General features: G+C 38.7%; 1 protein-coding gene and 1 long non-coding RNA gene across 3 annotated transcripts in view; one reads left to right on the forward strand and one right to left on the reverse strand.

The window, feature by feature from the left end:
- LOC132405432 (complexin-2) overlaps positions 1-22,827 on the forward strand; it is a 149,941-nt gene that overhangs the window by 102,592 nt on the left and 24,522 nt on the right. The gene's annotated exons all lie outside the window — the stretch shown is intronic.
- LOC132405433 (uncharacterized) lies at positions 464-21,152 on the reverse strand. 2 transcript variants are annotated; one of them, XR_009515869.1, is made up of 4 exons: positions 21,108-21,152; positions 11,209-11,713; positions 9,952-10,132; positions 464-1,142 (listed from the first exon to the last, which is right to left on the reverse strand). It is a non-coding gene; the product is annotated as an uncharacterized LOC132405433 (long non-coding RNA). The 2 variants fall into 2 exon arrangements; XR_009515868.1 differs by lacking the exon at positions 21,108-21,152 and having other exon boundaries at positions 11,209-11,944.

Below are 22,827 nucleotides of genomic sequence, written 5' to 3' on the forward strand. Positions count from 1 at the left end.
AATGTGTGTCTGTACTACTGACTGACGCTGGGGTCGACACTCGGCCATCTGCACTCACTGCTGACTGTGAAAGAGGAGTACTGGGATGTTGAGGCTGTATTTTAAACTGCGTTTGAAACTATATTAGCTGGAAGTATCTAATCCTTGGTAGGGAGAGGAGACCTACCACTCAAATAACAGGTATTAGCAGCTAAACTCACTAGAGAATAAACAGGTAAGTGAGAATTGAGTAGTTACAGTTTAACCTGCCATTAGTGAGAGGACTCCAGGCTATTTCTATCCCACATGGCTGAAGGTCTTTTTTCAGTTTAGAACTTTGCAGTTTGCAACCCCAATGCCATCACATTGTACGGTGTCATAAGGAGGACTCTTGAATTTTTTTTATGTTTTTCTATTTTATTCAGAATAGAAAGCTGATTTTTTAAAGTTTGAATGCTATTGGATTTTCAGTAGGTTTCAATAGGTCATGTAATGTCAGAGAAATGTATACAATAGACATCCTGAAACTCTTTGCAAACATCCACGAAAACAGAGGAGCGTCCCAAAGAATAAATGACAGTTAAATGTTAGAACCCCAAAGCCTCCTTCTCCAGCCTCCCCTCACGCATTAGCAGCAGCAAAGCTATACCCCCCCACCTGAGCACCGAAGTGTCAGCGAAGCTTCAGTAAAGACACAGAGCCCCAAAGACTACCTGTTCACCTTGTATTTGGCATACCATAGGCTCTCTCTCTCTCTCTCTCTCTCTCTCTCTCTCTCTCTCTCTCTCTCTCTCTCTCCCTAATAAGGGAAAAAGAGGTGTGCCTATTTCACAGCGAGAGGAGAGACATAACAAACAACTCGCTGAATTATGGTGTTGAAAGTCTGCTGCATCTCTTTTTCCGAGTTCTGTGCCCAAAGAACTTGAGGGCACACAGCCAGCAGCCAGCTCGTTGTTTTCAATCTTCTGTGTACTCCCACGACACATCAGGCAGCAGCACCAGCCTTGACTCAGTCCATCTCCAGAGCCATGGAAATCCGGCACCCTGAAGGCACGCTAGTCTTCCAGGCTGCATCCTTGGCATATCGAAAAGCAGCCAGTCGCGAGGCCCTGAGAGCAGGACCCATTTCCACAAAAAGCCGAAGTCAGGGTCTTCAAAAGAACCTTGAAAGGGAGAAAAAAGAGATGTCTAAGATAGAAGTAGAGCTGTTTCCAAAGATGCAAACAAGGGAGTCGCTGTTAGGCACCATCACCCTCCTAAGCAACTCCCCCTTGAGTTGTGTTATTAATAAAAGTGCTTTTTTCTTTCTACTTTTGTAAGTATGTTAAAATATAAAATTATTACATAATCACATTAAGATAATTTACTTATCTAAGCCTTGTATTGAATGGAATTATTAAACGCAACTACACGTATCGATCTATAATCCTTACTTGCATTTGCCTATGATACTTAGACAGCTGGTTGAACAGGAAGGCAATATTGTTCCATGCAGTGTGTGCATGATGAAACAATAGCAGAGCAGATGGGATGGATGCAAGGAGACAGTCTTGTGGAATCTTGTTATATAACATCTGTCCTTGTACATTTATTTATCTTACGTAAGTTTGCACAGTGTGTTTATTGTTCACACACAGGTACATGCAAGCTGTTCTGGTTAGTTTGCTTCATCTGTGTTTGCCTCTGGCTGTTATTTCCCAGTTCAACTATAGATCTACACTAACAGCTTTTAGTTTGGTCAGGGTTGATTTATGTTCCAATTGAATTGTTATATTTTATTAAGTAGTACATGTCTTTACTTTCTTTAAAAAGGAATATATCTGAACGCTCTGAATCAAAAGTTATGCAGAAATTATATTTCCCCCAGTGCCAACTTCAAAGTGTTAACTATATAGGGATATGGTGTTTACCATATAGTAATTGTTCATTTGTAGGTTCTGATGATCTATTCAATCACTGACATTATAATTGAAATCATTCCTGTTCTAGTATTCCAGTAGATATCACAGGAGGAAAATTAGAGTGGACTGAGCTCAGGAAAGGAACAAAAATGTTGTCCATGAATTGTGAACACTGATTGCAATGCCCAGTTCTTGCCTCGGGTATAGAGACTGCTTCATCAGTAAGCGGAGCTGGATAAACAATCAGGGCCACTACTTAAGCCCTTAGGTATTTTTATAATTTATGTTAAAGTATACCTTCATGCTCAGACTTAATGGAAGACTAACAATTCCAGAAGCCACATGCAAATTTTAAACTAACCTCTTTGTCGTTCCATGGTTGGAACTCTTCCAATGGTGAATTGTCACCTTAACTATTACTGGATTTGGTGTAGTGTCAGGAAGCACCTCCTGAGTTAAACATGAACATCAGAAGAAATCACTTTAAGTGAAGATCAGACACTTGGAACTTGCCAAAACTACATTAGAAAGATTCACCTAAGTAATGTTTGGGGGGGGGGGGGGGGGGGAGGGGTGGATCTGGCCCATTATTCCAAAATGAGCAATGTCCATTTGATAACTTTTATCTTGGAATCCCTACCATGTGTCTCAGACTTCCCATCTAATTACAAACGTTTCCTGCTCTTCTATTTTTCCAATAGTCTTTAGCATAACCTTCTCAAAAGCATTTTGGAAACATCACCAACAGCCAGGTATTCTCCATTCCTTTATGTTGGTCACCTCCTTAAAAAGAATCAAATTACCATTCAAAGTGAAGTTGTCCATTAAGACAATTTGCTCGTCATTATGCAACTGACAAGCTATCCAATTAACAATATGAAACAAAACAAGCCTATACACAAATTATTGGAGTTCATCTGAGTTTTTAAAGCAGTAAATTAACTGAATGAAATAGTTAATGAATTAACTTCTGCAATTTTAGTAATATTATTTGCTGAACATAGGATTATTTAACAAAATAGAATCAGAATCAGAATCAGGTTTATTATCACCAGCATGTGTCATGAAATTTGTAAATTTATCAGCAACAGTTCCATGCAATACATAATATAGAAGGAAAAAAACAATAAATAAATAATTCAGTTACCGTATAAGTATATTGAATAGATTACAAATCGTGCAAAAACAAATAATATATATTTAAAAAGTGAGGTGGTGTTTATGGGTTCAAAGTCCATTTAGGAATCAGATGGCACAGGGGAAGAAACTGTTCCTGAATCGCTGAGTGTGTGCCTTCAAGCTTCTGTACCTCCTACCTGATGGTAACAATGAGAAAAGGGCATGCCCTGGGTGCTGGGGCTCCTTAATAATGGATACTGCCTTTCTGAGACACTGCTACCTAAAGATGTCCTGAGTACATTGTAGGCTAGTGCCCAGGATGGAGCTGACTAGATTAACAGCCTTCTGCAGCTTCTTTCGGCCCTGTACAGAAGCCCCTCCATACCAAATAGTGATGCAGATTCTCAGAATGATCTCCACAGTACAAATATAGAAGTTTTTGAGTTTATTGTTGATATGCCAAATCTGTTCAAACTCCTGATAAAGTATTGCCGCTGTCTTGCCTTCTTTATAGCTACATCAATATGTTGGGACCAGGTTAGATCCTCAGAGATCTTGACACCCAGGAACCTGAAACTGCTCAGTCTCTCCACTTCTGATCCTGCTGTGAGGATCGGTAGGTGTTCCTTCATCTTACCCGTCCTGAAGTCCATAATCAGCTCTTTTGTCTTACTGATATTAAGTGCAAGTTTTTTTTTTGCTGCAACATCACTCAACTAGTTGGTATAACTCACTCCTGTGCACCCTCTCATCTCCATTTGAGATTCTACCAACAATGGTTGCATCATCAGCAAATTAATAGATGGTATTTGAGCTATGCCTAGCCACATAGTCATGCATATATAGAGAGTAGAACAGTTGGCTAAGCACACACCCCTGAGGTGTGCCAGTGTTGATCGTCAATGAGGAGGAGATGTTATCACCAATCCGCACAGATTGTGGTCTTTGGTTAGGAAGTCGAGGGTCCAATTGCAGAGAGAGGTACAGAGGCCCAGGTTCTGTAACTTATCAATCAGGATTGTGGGAATGATGGTATTAAATGCTGAGCTATAGTCAATGAACAGCATCCTGACACAGGTGTTTGTATCGTCCAGGTGGTCTAAGGCCGTGTGAAGAGCCATTGAGATCTGCAATAGGCAAATTGCAGTGGGTCCAGATCCTTGCTGAAGCAGGAGTTCAGTCGTCATGTCCAACCTCTCAAAGTAGTTTATCACTGTAGATGTGAATACTACCGGGTGATAATCATTAAGGCAGCTCACATTATTCTTCTTAGGCACTGGTACAATTGTTGCCTTTTTGAGGCAAGTGGGAACTCTGCCCGTAGCAGTCAGAGGTTGAAAATGTCCTTGAACACTCCCACCAGTTGGTTGGCACAAGTTTTCGGAGCCTTATCAGGTACTCCATTGAGGCCTTCTACCTTGCAAGGATTTATCCTCTTTAAAGACAGCCTAACATCGGCCTCCAAGACAGAGATCACAGGGTCACTGGGTGCAGCAGGTTCATAGTTGTAGTTATATTCCCCGTTTCAAAGTGGCATAAAAGGCATCGAATTCATCTGGTAGTGAAGCAATGCTGCCTTTCATGATATTGGGTTTTATTTTGTAGGAAATAATGTCTTGCAAACCCTGTCAAAGTTGTTGAACATCCGATGTCGCCTCCGACCTCATTCGAAATCCTCTCTTCACCCTGAAATAGCCTGGTTGCTCCATGGCTTTTGGTTTGGGACTGTACAGGAAGTCTTTGTAGGCATACACTCATCCACACAGGTTTTAATGAATTTGGTAACAACTGCAGCATACTCATCCAGATTGAAAGATGAATCCCTGAATATGGTCCAGTGCACCGATTCAAAGAGATCTGTAAGCACTCCAATGTTTCCCTTGTCCAGACCTTCTTGGTCCTCACTACTGGTGCTGCAGTCTTCAGTCTCTGCCTATACTCAGGGCGTAGAAGTACAGCCAGGTGATCACAGCTCTTGAAGTGAGGGTGTGGACTAGCACGGTAGGCATTCTTGATGGTGGTGTAACAATGCTCAAATGGGTTATTTCCTCTGGTATTGCAAGTGATCTGTTATTGGTAATTGTTTAGTGATTTTTTTCAGAATGGTCTGGTTAAAATCCCCCAAAATGATGGTAAAGGCATTAGGGTGCGCTGTTTCATGCAATTTGATCCCAATGCTCAGATCATCTAAAGCCTGATTGACATTGGCCTGAGGTGGAATGTATACTGCTACCAAAATGTTAATGGAAATCTCCCGTGGTATGTAAAATGGATGGCACTTAACTGCAAAATATACCTTGAAAGCATAAAGACTGGAACAATGGTATCTGATAAAGTATCCTGGTGTACTATAATGGCTCAGAATTCTTTGTCAATGGCATACCACTCACTTATTCATTAGGACTGATGGATTGAGTAGATTCCTAAGCAAGAACCATTCTGCAGCAGTCTGACATTCTGACAATCTTCATCATCCATATGTAAATTCCTTTTCATTGGCAGTCTTGAACAAGTTCCACTCCCAGACATCTTAAAACAAAGGTCATCAACTGACCTGGCCATTAATCTGATCATCTGTTAAATGTGATAATGTTCCAAAAAAATTCAGACACATTTGTAAGCTGCTAGAAGTGAATAAGCTTTTACATTACAAAAGTAAAATCCTAAAGAATGAAAATGGTTGAGTACTCAATAGGTTCAAAGAAGGTAGATCTCCAAGAGTTTATCAAGAGTTCTGGCAACAATTCATCTTTACAGAGATGAATGGAATCACTATTCCTGCAGAGTTAACACAGAAATATTGTGTGTAAAATGTTCACTTAAAATTTTAAAATTCTGGAACTTTTTCTGATCATTTTTGGTCTCTTAATTCAAACAGATCTACTCTGTATCTTATGTTTCTTTTAAGACAGTTTTACAATATTAGAAATTAAAGGTTTCCAATTTGGGTTTTGTTTTGATGTGTAATTGTTGCACATAAATGAGATATGACTGAGTAGAAGTTTTAGCTTTCATCCTGAAAGATGGAAATGATTCAATGAATTTGGTGCATTATTGGAAAAATATTATACCCATTTGTACTGTTATGGCTATTTTTAATACTGGGTTTATTCTAATGAGATTCTTGAGAAATTTAAGCAAAAAGCTGACAGCTGTGGAATGGTGTTAATTTACGGCATAATATTCATTTAAATCAAACTTTTTCTCAATGCCACTATGATTTAACTTTAACTTAATGCAGGACACAGTGTTAATAATGAAGTCAAGAGATTTGAAACCTTTGAAGAACATCTTTTGTAGATTTAGAACCATTCCAAAAGTAGGTTTTTTAACAACTAGTAAAACAAATGTACAAATATTTGTATTTCACACTGGCATTGTTGAGAAATGGAGAGGAGCCAAATGCAGAGCAGTGGAGATAATTTAGTGGTGAGCAATAATGTTAATAATAAACAGCAAAATAACGAACCACAAAACAAGAGAGAAGAGAAACTAAATTCAGAGGGATCAAGGTAATTGAAGATTAGGAGCAATTGGTGGATGATGGGTGAACAATGACCATGGATGAGAGCTAGTTTTAAATAGCTGATGCATTGGTAACAAGTGGCAGGAGCTCTAATGAGAGCTACATTGGATTGTGGATGTGTAGCATACATGTCAGCTGCAGAAAGTAATTTAAAAATGCTGGATGTTGAGCAAGCTCAGGCCCTCAGGATAAGTAGTGGTGCATTCAGAACATCACCTGTATCAGCTCCTCAAGTCGAAATGGGGGAAATGCCATTAAGACTTAGGAGAATAAAGCTAATGCTACATTACTGGGTTAACATCATGGGGCATAACAACTCACATCCAGCTAAAGCTGTATTAAAAGACTGCTGGGAACATAATAATTGAAATTATAATGGCTTTGGATGGATCGGGGATGCAACAGCACAGAAATATGATCTACACGAGATGGAATATAGCCCTACAGTTCCATTATCCGATGTTCCTCCATGGCTCTTTACAATACATGCAGTGGATATAAACCTGCAACAACTTTTAAAAAGTAAGTCTAACTGTGGAATCAAACTGATAGTACAAGCATATATAGACCTGCACTTTAGAAACAAACTTGTAATATTTACGGATGGATCCAAAGACCCCAGCTCTGGCCACACAGGTATTGCAGTCTACATTCCTCATTGCAAAACTAGTATCAGGAAAAGAACATCAAACCATTTATCAGTGTATACAACAGAATTAATGGAAATACTGAGTGCATCATCTGGGATAGAAGAAAATAATGTCAAAAAGGCTGTAATCTGTTCAGACAGTTTGTCTGCATTAACCTCTAACAAATCAAAAAAATTGGAAAGTAGACAGGATATTTTATTGGAGATTCTATGCAAGTTCTATACATTGACCAAAAATGGAGTAGAGGTAAGCTTTCTTTGGGTTCCTGCTCACTGTGGTGTGGTGAACTATGTGCCTGTCGGGACACGCCCTTGCTGACTGCTCCTGTGGCTCCTCCCACAGGCCCCTGTATAAAGGAGATCTGCGGCCTGACGCTCGGCCTCAGTCTCCAAGACATTGTATGATAGACACTCACTCCTGGTTCCTTCTTCCAGTCAATAAAAGCCGATATCTCGCCTTACGTCTCAGTGTGAGTTATTGATGGTGCATCATGTGGTGTGGAGGGTAATGAAAAAATGGATGTTATAGCTAAGCAATCACTCAAATAATCTCTAAAAGAGGTCCAGATCCGTCTAAGCAAAGCAGAAGTCAAAACCATTATAAAAACGTGTATTGAGGAGACATGGCAGAAGCATTGGGATGAGAGTGAAACAGGGAGACAACTGTACAAACTATGAAGGCAAGTCAGTTACCAAAGAATATCAAGTGGACATAGAAAGTTAGAAGTGATCATCAGTCATTTAAGAATTAGTCACACAAGTCTTAATCACGCATTATATAAAATAGGAAAACATCCAACTGGGTTGAGTGAATACTGTAATCAACAAGAAACAGTTGAACGTGTTGATAAAATATATGAATTACCAAAGAGAAGGAGTGAAGATGATAGGAGCACTTAAGGTAAAAAAAAACTGCTATGGGTATAGAGGACATTTTAAGTGGGATTTCTAGAGAAAAACTGACTTATATCATGGAGTATCTGAAAGACTCTGGTTTATTATATAGAATTTAGGGAATGCAATTCTTTTCATTCCTCCTGTTTATCAAACGATCCACACTCCAGTCTAGCAGGTGGCAGTAATGCACCTTAAAGCTGGTTTGCCAACTGCCATAAAACAACACAAGAAGAAGTGGCAGGTGATTCCTGCAGCTGGGTGGAGACTGGGATGTGCCTGCCTGTGCAGACCTGACAGTCCTTGCAACAACAGTGGTATGGATGCATGTAATGCTTTAGTAGCTGAAGTATTGGATTTTCTCTCCACTTGTCTATTATTCATTGTGTAATGTATTTTGCACTGAATTTAGTAAGACACAGGAACTATGGCAATTAACCTGAAGCTATAAGGTACTAAGCTTAATATCCCAAGTTCCACAAGACTGCAAAGTGTCCTTCCTACCTGGTTGACCTAATGCAATTAAAGTGCATGTAACATCGTTGATAAATGATATTTTAAACAGTCAGAAAAATATCTAGTGCATCTAGCCATATTTCTGAATAGTACTCTCTAAAAGGAAGATAACTTATGAAAAATAAGGTCATATTAGCAGAAACCAAATCCCACACTATCATCCAAAATATTGTTGTGTACAATGTACTGTGTATGTTTATCAAAATGGCTTCTTTGGTTTGCTAGAGTAGGAATGCTTTTATGTTTGATAAGTGTTTTCTCTCACAGTTGTTTAGCTTTGGTCTTGCTGATATGGGGATTGTATTCATTTTTTAACCAATGGGGAATGTTATTTTGTCTTGTGAGGCTGGGAGCTTGGGGGTTTTGCGGTCTTTTCAGGGGAGGCGGGAAGGAGACGCCGAGGAAGGTGGACGTGAGCTGCACTGCTCGATCGACCATCGGGGGTGGTCCCAGGTAACTTTTGGCATAATCAAAATTTGCCCTTCCACTCTTCACCACTGAACCTGACCTCTTATTTATCTGAAGCTAAGTTACTCAGTACTAGTCAGCAGCTGTGTCATTCTTAGCGCAATGTTTGAATCTGTGGATCTTTCATGAGCTGATTACAATTTGGCCAGAAATGTGAAGGCAACTTGGAAAAAAAATCATAAATTCTTTCTACTAAATTAAAGTGTAATACCCTTCATTACCTCTGAAAATGTGAAAAAATATTCTTTCCTCGATAATTAGAGGTTAATCTGTCTGAGATACAGTAATGAAATAGCCATTGACCAACAACATATCTGGACTAACCCTATAACTGCTGCAACTCTAAGACCATTTTTTGCATTGAGCTAAGCTTCTCCAAACTATTTAAACCTTTTTATACCAGGACAGATTAGACAAATTCACTGGCACTGCATACTCCTTAAGCTCAGTCGCTGAACCATTAGGCACAGTGACTGCAGAATCAGAGTGCATGCAGTGGTCATGTGTGTACACTATCAGAGACACAAGAGAGACCATCAGCTGTTTCCCTCAAATTGCACTGTTGTGATGTGAAATCAATTCGTTGTGATGGGAAAATTACTTTTCATTGTAAATACCTCCAAATCCTGAGATTCTGATGGACTGCTGTGGTTTAAGGGCAAGTACAAATGGATATTAAATGCTGGGACTGACAGTAATGCCCCTATACTATGAATACGTTTAAAAAGGAACACAATATTGACTTATGGTTGGCAATGAAGAGATATGAAATAAATCTTATTCATAAGGGGATATGAAATAAATCTTATTCATAAGGGGAGATAAAATACTTTTCACAAAATGCAAGCTTGTACAGAGAAATATTACATGTAAGAAATGTAAAATGGACAGAAACGAACCTTGTATCTTGAGAGAGCCAAGGCAAAATCCACGAGAATGCTGCTTAATTTTCTGCTTTGTCATGAACGGAGGCAGAGTTCTGTCAGGTATATAGGATTTCATAATGTTCTCCCAGTGGATGCGACTTTATACAACCACATGTTTAGAAAACATAAGCAAAATACTGAGGTTGATTGCAATCTGAAGCAAAGACAGAAGGCCATGAAAAGCACTCAGCAAGTAATATGCCCTCCATAGGCATCAAAAGAGCCACAAGTGAATAAGATGGGACTGGGCAATAAATATAATGAGAAATAAGTCCAGCGGGCCAGAAATGAGTTGTAACAATGTATCTATCAGTTTAGTTCCACTTCTGCATCTTGCAAGGAAAGTTGAAGCAGGCTACACGTGTTTGTGGTTTGTACAGTAAGTGTAGAGAGAGGAATGGTCTCCGCTGGAGATGGGATTAATATCTATTAATGATCACATGATTTTAAGTCCGGGTGTTAAGTGTTCAGAAGAAGGTATGAAGAATTGACATTATCAAAATAGCATCATCCTTGTCAGCCAATATAACTAACATCCCCTTAAACTTATTAATGCTGTTTGGTCAATAATTATTCTATATGGTAGCATTATATTAACTTCCTGGCTATTGAAGATTCTTCATGATGCTTTATAAAGTTTATTAATCAGGGAGAATAAAATTGAATGTTTTGTTGGAATATAATGGACCTACGAATGTTACTTTGCATTTACTATGAAATAGCAACAACATAATACAGGTTTCTGGACTGCAGTGGATAAATTTAGATGCCCTCAGATGAAGACTATTGCTAATGCTTTACATGTTTTTCACTTTAATTATATACTCCACTCCATTATATAGAGACATGTTCTAAGGCCATTAGAAAAGCAAAGTATTTTCAACAATCTAAACATAAATATTAAGCTCTGCAAAGTAGGATGTTGAGGTTATGAGACTAATCTAAATGAAAGATTCTGCAATAGTCTTGGATATTAATCAAGATCACAGTGAGACTATTTTGGCAGTAATGCTATTTTGGCAGTGCTCTGTGTGGTTATTATTGAGTAATATTGCACCATGCATAACTAATTGTAATAAGCAATTATGTACACAGATCTCTCATTGTCATTGAAGTCAGAGGTATTAAAATATTGGTTAAGATATAATTGTTCGTTTCTAACAATTAAGACTTAAACATACCCTACTAGATCACTTTATATCAATTAAAATATAGCTTTAATTTGCTTACACTTGAAGTGTTACTGGGTGCCACGGCAGCAAAATGGTTAGCACAATACTATTACAGCTCAGAGCACTGGTGTTCAGAGGTCACTTCCAATGTCGTTTATAACGGATCTGTACTTCCTCCCTGTGGAATGCATGGGTTTTCTCCAGGTGCTTCGGTCTCCTCCTACAGTCCAAAGATGTACCAGTTGGTAGGTGAATTGGTCATTGTAAATTGTTCCGTGATTAGGCTAGAGGCAAACTGGAGGCTGCTAGGCAGCACAGCTCGAAGGGCCTGAAGGGCCGAATCCATGCTGTATCTCAAGTGCTGTGAAATGTCCTTCATATTGTTTCATCTCCAATGCAAAATGCTACTCAAACACTATATATTTGTGGCTTTGGCAAACTTGCACTCTGTGACTTCGAATGTACAATGTAGTATCACAGATTGTTCAATCTAAGTGCCTTTTAAATAAAAACCAGAGCTCTGTGCTAATCTCTGCTTATCCATTGTAACTTCTGTGAAAGGACTGTGGAAACAATGGGAAAACAGCATAAATATTTAAGATATTTTTCATACGTTTCAACAGCTTGTCGATCAAATTTATTCAGATGAGCTTGGAAAGTCTTTAGAGCATTAAATAAATTATATGAAGTTGAAAATAGAAAATGGTAGAGTACTCAGTACTTCAGTAATTTTGGTGGAAGAAACAGTTCACATTTCATTCAATGATCCTTTGTCAGATAAATTCTGCAGATTACTTTTCAATAAATTATATGAATTATGCATAGAATTGATTACTGTACCACATAGATTATCCATAAAATTGAATGCCATAATTTAAAAATAAAATTAACCTTGCTGAAACAAGACAGGTAATGTGAGAAATTCTTAACATGGCTGACATGATATATTGGTTGGCTGTACGTTTACTCCACACTCAGCATGGTTCTGTTATAATCAAGCTGAATTTCTTGAGCTGAGATCAAGTAATGAGGTTTATTTAATTCCTCAGCTAGATCATTGTAGCCTATTAAAGTTCATTCTCCCACATATTAAAGAACCCTCTGGGTGGTTTTCTTTTCAATTCAAAGGTGTTAATTGTGAATCCTGAAATGCATTCTTTCCCAGACAAAATCAAGTCTCCAGAAAGAGCTCTGAAACAGTAGGATTAATTTTCAAGTTGCCAAGTATCATATCGACAGTGGACAATCACTTTGGTGAGGAGAAATCGATGGTTTCTCCTGAGCAAAGTCATTCCTAGTGGTGAAATTTCAAAACCAAATCAAAGCTTCAAAATTCAAAGTGCATTAAAAGATTCAAAATACAGATATCAAAGAATGTATAAATTATACAACCTGGAGATTTGTCTGCTCACAAAGATTTGGCAGCCACAAAGCAAGAAGCCCAAAAGAACCCAATTTAAAAAAATAAAGACCAATCCCCAATGTGCAGAGAACGAGAAACAAAATCATAAATCTTACAAACAATAGAAGCAAGCAACAGCATTCTGATCCAACTTGAGTTCTGAGATCCGAATCCAAGTGCATTATTTATTAACACCATGAACATATCATAGATTGGAAATATACTACAAAATCTCTCTCAACATCAAAATTAGAATAGAATGGGCACACAGCATTGGATATGGCAAGGTTGGTGTCAATGCACAGTCAGTTTTCATGAGTTGTGATTAACATTTGCATCCAAATTATCCCCTTCATAAAACAAGGTCAATGTGCAAATATAGAAAGGATTTTTGCAAGATGGAAGAGTCATGGGAGTAGGAAGAAAAGCATGTGAAGTGTTAAAAAGAATTGTATAGCATTAATGATTTACTGGAAAAGAAGTTGCAGACTCGCTGAAATTATTTCTGAGAACATCCTTGATGAGCGTGTTTCTGACCCATTTAGGAGGAGTGACATTGGGTTAGTTCTGAGAAATAAAACAGGCTCAGACCCTGAACCAGATACAAGTGTGGGAGTGCTGAAGCAGTAGTGATTATGCATCACACAGCTTGGTTTCATAACAGAAAAAAGGAATTCAGAGGAAAACACTCAAACTGGGAAATGCTATCTTCAGTCAAATAAAAAAATGTTCTGTCCAGGATGAAAAGAAATGAAATTATCATAGATGCTTTGATTTTTTTGTTAGGAATAGAAAGGCTGAGAGTTGTTCACTTTAGCAAAGAATTTTGAAATGTTTGATAAAAGTGTACAAGATTTTGACAAATTTAGATTTAGGGTTTTTATGAACCAAGGGACACAGATTTTAAAAAATTGGTTAAAAGACAACAGGGGCATGAAGAATGCCTTTTTTTTTCAGAGAATAATTATGATCTGGCAATAATATTTTTTTTAAGTTGGAGAAACAAAAGCAATCCCTTCAAAGAAATTGAATGAGAACTTTAGACAAAATAGTTCATAGGCTCTGGGGAAAGCAAAAAATGATTCTATCAGGAAATGACACTGGCTAAATGGCTTATAATGATATGATTTTGTACTTCAATGAAATTTGGTGATACATGATAGTTAGAAGTTTGTACTCAAAAGGTTGAAAAGTGTGAAGCTGTAGGTTGTGACAACCTAAAAGGTAACAGTATTTGCAGTGCTTGCTGTAGCCGTGCAGTTTGATTCTGTGATGGCAATCCTGAACAAGCATAGTCTTGTCATGAACGGTGCCTGTGAGATATTAAGGTATGCATTGTTAGAATTGCACAAACGCTGTTGCTTGGCTAGATGGGAATGGATACAAAGATAGACATTTTAAAAAAGAAATTCTTTCTAGTCCCTTCTTTCTTTTGAATATGGTCAAAATGTTAAAAGCACAAATACTATTTTTAAATCTTACTGAAAAGTAGAAGTATATTTTCTGCCAAATACTTGTGGTGATCTTAAAACCAGACATATACTACAAACCCCATTTCCAGAAAAGTTGGGATATTTTCCAAAATGCAATAAAAACAAAAATCTGTGATATGGTAATTCACGTGAAGCCTTATTTAACTGACAAAAGTACAAACAAAAGATTTTCAATAGTTTTACTGACCAACTTAATTGTATTTTGTAAATATACACAAATTTAGAATTTGATGGATGCAACACACTCAACAAAAGTTGGGACAGAGTTAAAATAAGATTGAAAAGGGCACAGAATATTCAAGTAACACCGGTTTGGAAGACTTCACATTAAGCAGGCTAATTGGTAGCAGGTGAGGTATTATGACAGGGTATAAAAGTAGCGTCCATCAAAGGCTCAGTCTTTGCAAGCAAGGATGGGTCGTGGCTCACCCCTTTGTGCCAAAATTCATGAGAGAATTGTTAGTCAGTTCAAAAGAAACATTTCCCAACGCAAGAGTGCAGAGAATTTAGGTCTTTCAACATCTATAGTACATAATATTGTGAAAAAATTCAGAGAATTCAGAGACATCTCAGTAGAAAAAAGGGCAAGGTCGGAAATCACTGTTGAATGCACGTGATCTTCGAGCCCTCAGGTGGCACTGCCTAAGAAACCATCACGCTACTGTGACAATTATAGCCACCTGGGCTCAGGAGTACTTCGGAAAATCATTGTCACTTAACACAGTCTGTCGCTGCATCCAGAAATGCAACTTGAAACTATTACGCAAGGAGTAAGCCATACATCAACTCTATGCAGAAACGCCGGTGAGTTCTCTGGGCCCGAGCTTATCTCAGATGGACCGAAAGACTGTGGAACCATGTGCTGTGGTCAGATGAGTCCACATTTCAGCTAGTTTTCGGAAAAAACAGGCGTCCAGTTCTCTGTGCCAAAGATGAAAACGACCATCCTGATTGTTATCAGCGAAAGGTGTAAAAGCCAGCATCTGTGGTGGTATGGGGGTGCATCAATGCCCACGGCATGGGTGAGTTGCATGCATGTGAAGGTACCATTGACTCTGAGGCGTATATTAGGATTTTAGAGAGACATATGTTGCCATCAAGGGGACATCTCTTCCTGGGACATCCATGCTTATTTCAGCCGGACAATGCCAGACCACATTCTGCACGGGCTACAACAGCATGGCTTTGTAGACACAGAGTGCATGTGCTTGACTGGCCTGTTGCCAGTCCAGATCTATCTCCTATTGAAAATGTATGGCACATCATGAAGAGGAGAATCAGACAACGGAGACCACAGACTGTTGAGCAGCTGAAGTCTAATATCAAGCAAGAATGGACAAATTTTTCCAATTGCAAATCTACTACAATTAGTATCCTCAGTTCCAAAACGATTAAAAAGTGTTATTAAAAGGAAAGGTGATGTAACACAATAGTAAACATGCCTCTGTCCCAACTTTTGTTGAGTGTGTTGCAGCCATCAAATTCTAAATTTGTGTACCTTTACAAGATACAATTAAGTTGGTCAGTAAAACTATTGAAAATCTTTACTTTGTACTTTTGTCAGTTAAATAAAGGTTCACGTGAATTAACATATCACAGATTTTTGTTTTCATTGCATTTTGGAAAATATCCCAACTTTTCTGGAAATGGGGTTTGTACTTTAAACATAGAACATAAAAATTTACAGCACATTACAGGCCCTTCGGCCCACAATGTTGTGTCAACCATGTAACCTACTCTCGAGACGGCCTAGAATTTCCCTAGCACATAGTTCTCTATTTGTCCATGTACCTATCTAAGAAGCTCTTAAAAGACCCTATTGTATCCACTTCCATCACCGCCTCCAGCAGTGCTTTCCATGCACCCACCACTCTCTGTGTGAAAAATTTACCCTGATATCCCCTTTGTACCTATTTCCAAGCACATTAAAACTATGTACCCTTGTGTTAGCCATTCAGCCCTGGGAAAAAGCCTCCGTCTATCCACACGATCAATGCCCCTCATCATCTTATACTCCCCTATCACGTCATCTGTCATCCTCCATCGCTCCAAGGGTACACCTTCCAATCCAGACAACATCCTTGTAGATCTTCTCTGCACTCTCTCTATAGTATTGACATCCTTCCTGTAGTGAGGTGACCAGAACTGAGCACAGTACTCCAAGTGGGGTCTGATCAAGTTTGTATATAGCTCTAACATTACCTCACAGCTCTTGAACTCAATCCCATTGTTGATGAATGCCAACACACCATATGCCTTCTTAACAACACTGTCAACCTGCGCAGCAGCTTTGAGTGTCCTATCGACACAGACCCCAAGATCTCTCAGATCCTCCGCACTGCCAAGAGTCGTACCGTTTTTGTTATATCCTGTCTTCAAATTGGACCTACCAAAATTAACCACTTCAGACTTTTCTGGGTTGAAGTCCATCTGCCACTTCTCAGCCCTATCAATATCTGGCTGTAACCTCTAACAACCCTCCAGACTATCCACAAAACCCCTGCCTTTTTGTCATCAGCAAGTTTACCAACCCATCCTTCTAATTCTTCATCCAATTTATAAAATCAATTTCATTTATAAAAATCATAAAGAGGAGGGATCCCTGAACAAATCCCTGCAGAACACCACTGGTCACCAACCTCCATGCAGAATACAAACCATCTACAACCGCCCTTGGCCTTCTGTGGGCTAGCCAATTCTGGATCCTTGGATCCAGAGGCCTCCTGGGATCCCATGGCTCCTTAATTTCTCAAGGATCCTTGCAAGGAGAATCTTATCAGGTGACTTACTGAAATCCATACACACTACATCCACTGCTCTTCCTTCATCAATGTGTTTTGTTATTTCCTCCAAGAATTCAACCAGACTCATAATACATTACCTGCCCATTACAAAGTCATGCTGACTATCCCTAATAAGATTACGTCTCTCCAAATGCTCATAAATCCTGCCTTTCAGGATCTTCTCCAATAACTTAACTTTCCCACCACTGAAGTCAGACTCACTGGTCTAAAATTTCATGGGTTATCTCGACTCCCTTTCCTGAAAAAGGGAAGAAGATTTGCAATCCTCCAATTCTCCAGTACTTCTCCCGTCCCTATTGTTGACACAAAGATCATTGCAAGAGGCTCAGTAATCTCTTCCCTCACTTCCCACAGTAGCTTGGAGTATACCTCATCCAGTCCCGGTGACTTATCTAACTAGTGCTGTTCAAAAGCTCCAACACATCCTCTTTCTATATGCTCAAGTGCTTCAGTCCACTGTAAGTCATCCACACAATTGTCAAGGTCTTTTTCACTGGTGAATACTGAAGCAAAATGTTCATTAAGTACCTCCACTACCTCCTCCGACTCCATGCACACATTTCACTATCGCTCCCAATCAGTCGTATTCTCACACAACTCACCTTCTTGCTCTTCACATACCTTTAGAATGCCTTGTGGTTTTCCTTAATCCTGCTCACCAAGGCCTTCCCATGGCCCCTTCTGGCTCTCCTAATTCAATTCTTAACTTCCCTCCTAGCAACCTTGTAATTTTCTAGAGCTGTAATAGTACTTAGCTTCTTGAACCTTCCGTAAGCTTTTCTTCTTAACTAGATTTTCTACATACTTTGTACACCATGGTTCTTTAACTCTACCATCCTTTCTCTGCCTCAATGGAACATACCTATGTAGAACTCCATGCAAATGTTACCTGAAACTTTTGGCACATTTCTGCCATGCATTTCACTGAGAACACGTGCTCCCAATTTATGCTCCCAAGTTCCTGCCTAATAGCATCTTATTTTCTCCTACTCCTATTAAATGTTTCCCCAAATTGTCTGCTCCTATCCCTCTCCAGCACTTTGGTGAAGAGATAGAGTTGTGGTTACTATCTCCAAAATGCTCTCCCACTGAGAGATCTGACACCTGACCAGGTTCATTTCCCAATACCAGATCAAGTACAGCCTCTCCTCTAGTTGGCTTATGTACATGTTGCATCAGGAAACCTTCCTGAACACACCTAACAAACTCCACTTCATCTATATCCCTTGCGCTAAGGAGATACCCATCAATATTAGGAAAGTAAAAATCTCGCAAATCTTCCATAAAGTAATGGTACTTTAAGTACCATTAAAACAAGCTGTTTTCTTCTGTTGACCTTGAAGGAATAGAAAGGATGTCTAGATCAAAACTGAATCATAGATAGGCAGGTTGGCCACTTAAACTAAAGCACATTCAGAAAAACAGCAGCATTTTATTTGAATCTTCATCCTGCTAATGCCTATTCACCATGACAAGTAGGAGGGTTGGGAGATGAAAATTGGCTCCCATTTGTATTATAAAGCCAACGAATTAATTAAACTACACAGTGCCGCCAAATGTTTCAATTAGCTCAATATCCCCTTGTCCATCATGAAACTCCACTTAAATATTCATTATAATCATTAGTACATTGGGAAAGAAAAACAAATGAGGTTAATGTTTCCTGTTTAAGAACAACTGGAGATCCAGTAAGCGAATCTATATATATGGCAAGCTGTTCCTACGAATGAAACCAATCTGGCCTGAGGTTAATCAGATTGTTTCATAAGCAACAATATATCCACAAATGCGTAGTGAGGAGGCAGAGATGCTGAAGTTTCAAAATCAGGAGAAAATTAGCTCATTGTTCGGTGAGAATATTGTAGTGTCCCCAAGGTGATTCCATGGATGGGTTATACGGGATGGCTTAAGAACATCTGGGTAGAGGCAAATAGATACACTGAAACAGAAAAACATACACCATGCGGGGAATAATGAAAGGGAAATAAATGAGAGAGCAGGCTTGGGTCACTGTGGTATGGCTATAGCTTAGCTTGTTAGATTTCAGATTTTCACAGATATTGCATGCCCTTGGGAAAAACAAATGACTTGGCTTAACAAATAAGTCATAAAAAGGACAGATCCGAACAATTTATTATCCCTATTCCTTTTTTGTTGCAACTCCCATTTTCCCAGCAAAATAGTCTGAGTCACACCTACTACAAAGGTTAATGCTTTCTCAGGTTTTGGATCAGCTTAATGCGGCTGAGCCCAGATGCAAGTGTGAATTCTTTCATCCATACCGAGTGCCTCAAAGTACATTTGTCGTTTTTTAAACAGAGAATTTTTCTCTGACTCTGGATGTTACTTGTTAAATGTCAAATGTGAAAACATGTTAAGATTAAACTGATACAAAGTATTCAGCACGAGAAAGTCTGGAGACGCTGGAAATCCAAAGCAACAAACAGAAAAGTGCTAGAACAACTCAGCAGGTCAGGCAGCATCTATGGAAATGGATGGTTGACATTGCGGGCTGAGACCCTTCATCAGGACTGAGAAGGATAGGTGAGGATGCCTGAATAAAAAGATGAGAGAAGGAGAAAGAGGATAGCTAGAAGGTGAAAGGTGAAACCAAGTGGGTGGGAAAGGTCAAGGGCCGGAGAAAAAGGAATCTGATAGGACAGAAGATGGACCATTGGAGAAAGGGAAGGAGTAGGGAATGCAGGGGAAAATAACACACAGGTGAAAAGAAGTAAAAGGTCCAAGTGGGAAATAGAGGAAGTGGCGGGGGGAGCTTGTTTACTTGAAGGAGAAATCAATATTCATGCCATCAGGTTAGAAGGTACCCAGAAGGAATATAATTAGCGTTGCTCCTCCACTCTGAGGGCCTCATCTTGACACAAGAGAAGGCCATGGATGGACATGTTGGAATGGGAATGGGAATTGGAATGTTTGGCCACTGGGAAGTCCCACTTGTGCGGAGGTGCCCGATGAAGCGGACCTGCAATTTACAACAGGTCTCATCAATGCAGAGGAGGCTGCATCAGGAGAATTGAACATAATAGATATTACCAGCAGATTTACAGGCGAAGTGTTGCCTCACCTGGAAGGACTGCTTGGGGCCCTGAGTGGAGGCGAGGGAGGAAGTGTATGAGCAGGTGTAGCATTTAGACTGCTGGCAGGGAAAAGTGCCTGGAGGGAGATGGACAAGGGAATCACAGAGGGTGCGATCCCTGCGGAAAGCAGAGGGAGGCAAAGATAAAGATATGTTCAATGCTGGGATAATGAATTACTGGTTGTATTACTAGTGAAAGCACAAAAAATGGTAGTGAGGTATAAAAGCAAGAGATTCTGCAGATGCTGGAAATCCAGAGTAACACATATAAAAAGTTGGAGGAACTCAGCAGTCAGCAACATCTCAGCAGTAATTTGGGATTCTTCCCCTTTCTTTTTCAGTCTTAGTGAATGGTCTTGGCCAAAAAACATTGACTGCTTACTCATTTGCCTGACCTGTTGAGTTCCTCCATCATTTTGTGTATGTTACTCAAGAAAGTAAGTTGTCATGAATCATAGAGAGGAAGGAATGAGTGGAAAGTAATCCTACAATCAGAATGATGGGGCCACTTCCATCCACTTGCACAGGTTATACATAATGATCAGAGGATTGATTTAATATGACGGATGGTGGTGAATTTCTAGCATGGACAGTTAGGATGATTATTTCAATGGGAAGAGAATATCAGATAATTAATTCAAGGACTCTAATTTGTAGGGCAAAGGAGAGGATTTTTATTGGTTCTGGTTGATCAATTAGCTCTATATAAAAGTACCGGCTGGATTCATCTATGTATATTTTAACAGGGGTGTTTCTGCATGTACACTGCATTCAGAGGAATCCCAAAATTGATCCTGAACTCTGCATATTCCAGGGACTTGAGCATGAATGCCTAACACATCATATTTCAAAAAAGAAATAGAGATTGCCAGTCATCTTGCCTACTCTAAAATCACAATAGGCAGTCGATGGCAGGAATATTACACCTTTTTTTTGACTGACTCCCTTATTTTCCACAGAGCAAAGAGGATGATAATTAATTCCATTCTGAATCTCAGGCTAAGTGTCATATTGGAGTTGGAGATCTAAGCTATTGCTTAGACAAATAATGACCCTTCCAATACAAAGAAAGTAAATGTCATGTCAGTCTGAAGGGTTTTATAAATAATACTAGTTTTCAGTGTTATATGTTAGCATGCAAAAATGTGAAAGCTGCATTCTGACCTTTAGGAAGTAAATATATTCTCTTCAAGGTTGATGAGTGCTCATGTATATAGCCCTGAAGAAGATCAAACAAAATGCTGTTTACCAAAGGTCAAGAATGTGACATAAGATAAGCCCCCAGAAGCACTATAGCTTGAAGAACTAACTACTATGCGCATTCCACATTAAATAAATTATATATGTCACTCAAATTTTGTTAGTTTTTTTCTGTAATATGGAATGGATATTTATTCATTCAAAACTCTACTTGCCTTTTAAAAGGTTCCAATATAGATTGTTAAATCATGTATGTGTACAATATCACTAATTCTCACTTGCTTCAACTGGAGTTGATATTGAAAAGTCAAAAGTATAGAGCATGAAACATTCTGCATTGCCTGGAAAAGTATGTTGCCCTTTATTACAAGTGGCCTGAAGTAAGAAGTAAGTTGATTTTTTTGTGCATATCGTTGGCATAATCTAATTGATTTTGTTTTCTTCATTCATAAGAGGATATAGTTGACTTTGAATCAAAGTAACTGACAGCCACTAAATTGAGACTTGGCATGATGGTTGGACTATGAGGAGAAAATTATAGAAACTTGAAATGCAAATCGAAAATGTTGGAAATGCAGTATTCAGTGAGATTTTAAACACTGTGTGCAGTGACAATGCCAACGCTTACTGAAAATGGTGTCTAAAAAACAAATGAAACAATGAGAGTTAACAGCAAATTTTGACAAAGTCTAGGTCAACCTTATTTAACTTGTACTAATAACATTACAGCTTCTGAGTTTAAAATGAATATGTTTGAACAGTTAAAGCCAAAAACAAAATAGCACCATCTGCTAAATCCCTTGCTGAAAGGTACCTGCATTATTAATGTGTTTTCATATATCTCTGCTATAAATTGCAAAGGAATCTTCCTAGAATCAGAACTACTGTTAGAAAGACACACACAGGTTACTAATCTGATCTATTTATTGCTCCATTTAATCAAATTTACTCAAAAAATAGACAACTTTCCAATCTCTTCCTCTCCCTTTGCCATTAACAGCAGAGCTTTGTGTCACTGGGGAGGAGAAGAGAAGCAGCTAATCGCTCATTCCACCTCCCACTAGCCTCCAGTCCCTTCCCTATCATTACTAACAAATATAATACTTTACTGCAGTTTTACTTAAGCACTAGCCTGCTGGAAATGATGATCCCACTGAGATGGTGACATAAAACAACCACAAAATTACTTTAAGTTGCTTTCCAAAGAACAGTCGTCAAAGAGAGCAATCGCACTGGAAATGTTAGAACAGGTTTAAAGCTAATTTTTATTATTTTCTCCCAATGTAACTGTGAACTTAACTGTGCTGTCTTGTAAATTTGTTTTGTAGTACATTTAAATTTCAATTAGCAGCACCAATGCTACCAAGTTCTGCGGTAAACTCAAAAATAATCAGCATGAAATGACATGGTGAATGAAATATATTTGAAGATTTATATCTAATCATTGCAATGTCACTGAATTGGGAATGCAGGCTGTAGCCAACACTAGTTGGCATTTATAATCAACCTATTAAAAACACAAAGATGAACATGGAAGATATTATGGAAATATCATGAAAATCATTCCACCCAAGATCTAAGAAAACTCAATGCAAAGCTATATAATCAAAAGTAAGTTACACTATTATTTTCATTTTTTTTCTTTTGTGACATTTTTCATTTTTAAATTTACTGTCCATTAGTT

The sequence above is a fragment of the Hypanus sabinus genome, chromosome 15 (genome assembly GCF_030144855.1).
Source record: "Hypanus sabinus isolate sHypSab1 chromosome 15, sHypSab1.hap1, whole genome shotgun sequence".
NCBI lineage: Eukaryota > Metazoa > Chordata > Chondrichthyes > Myliobatiformes > Dasyatidae > Hypanus > Hypanus sabinus.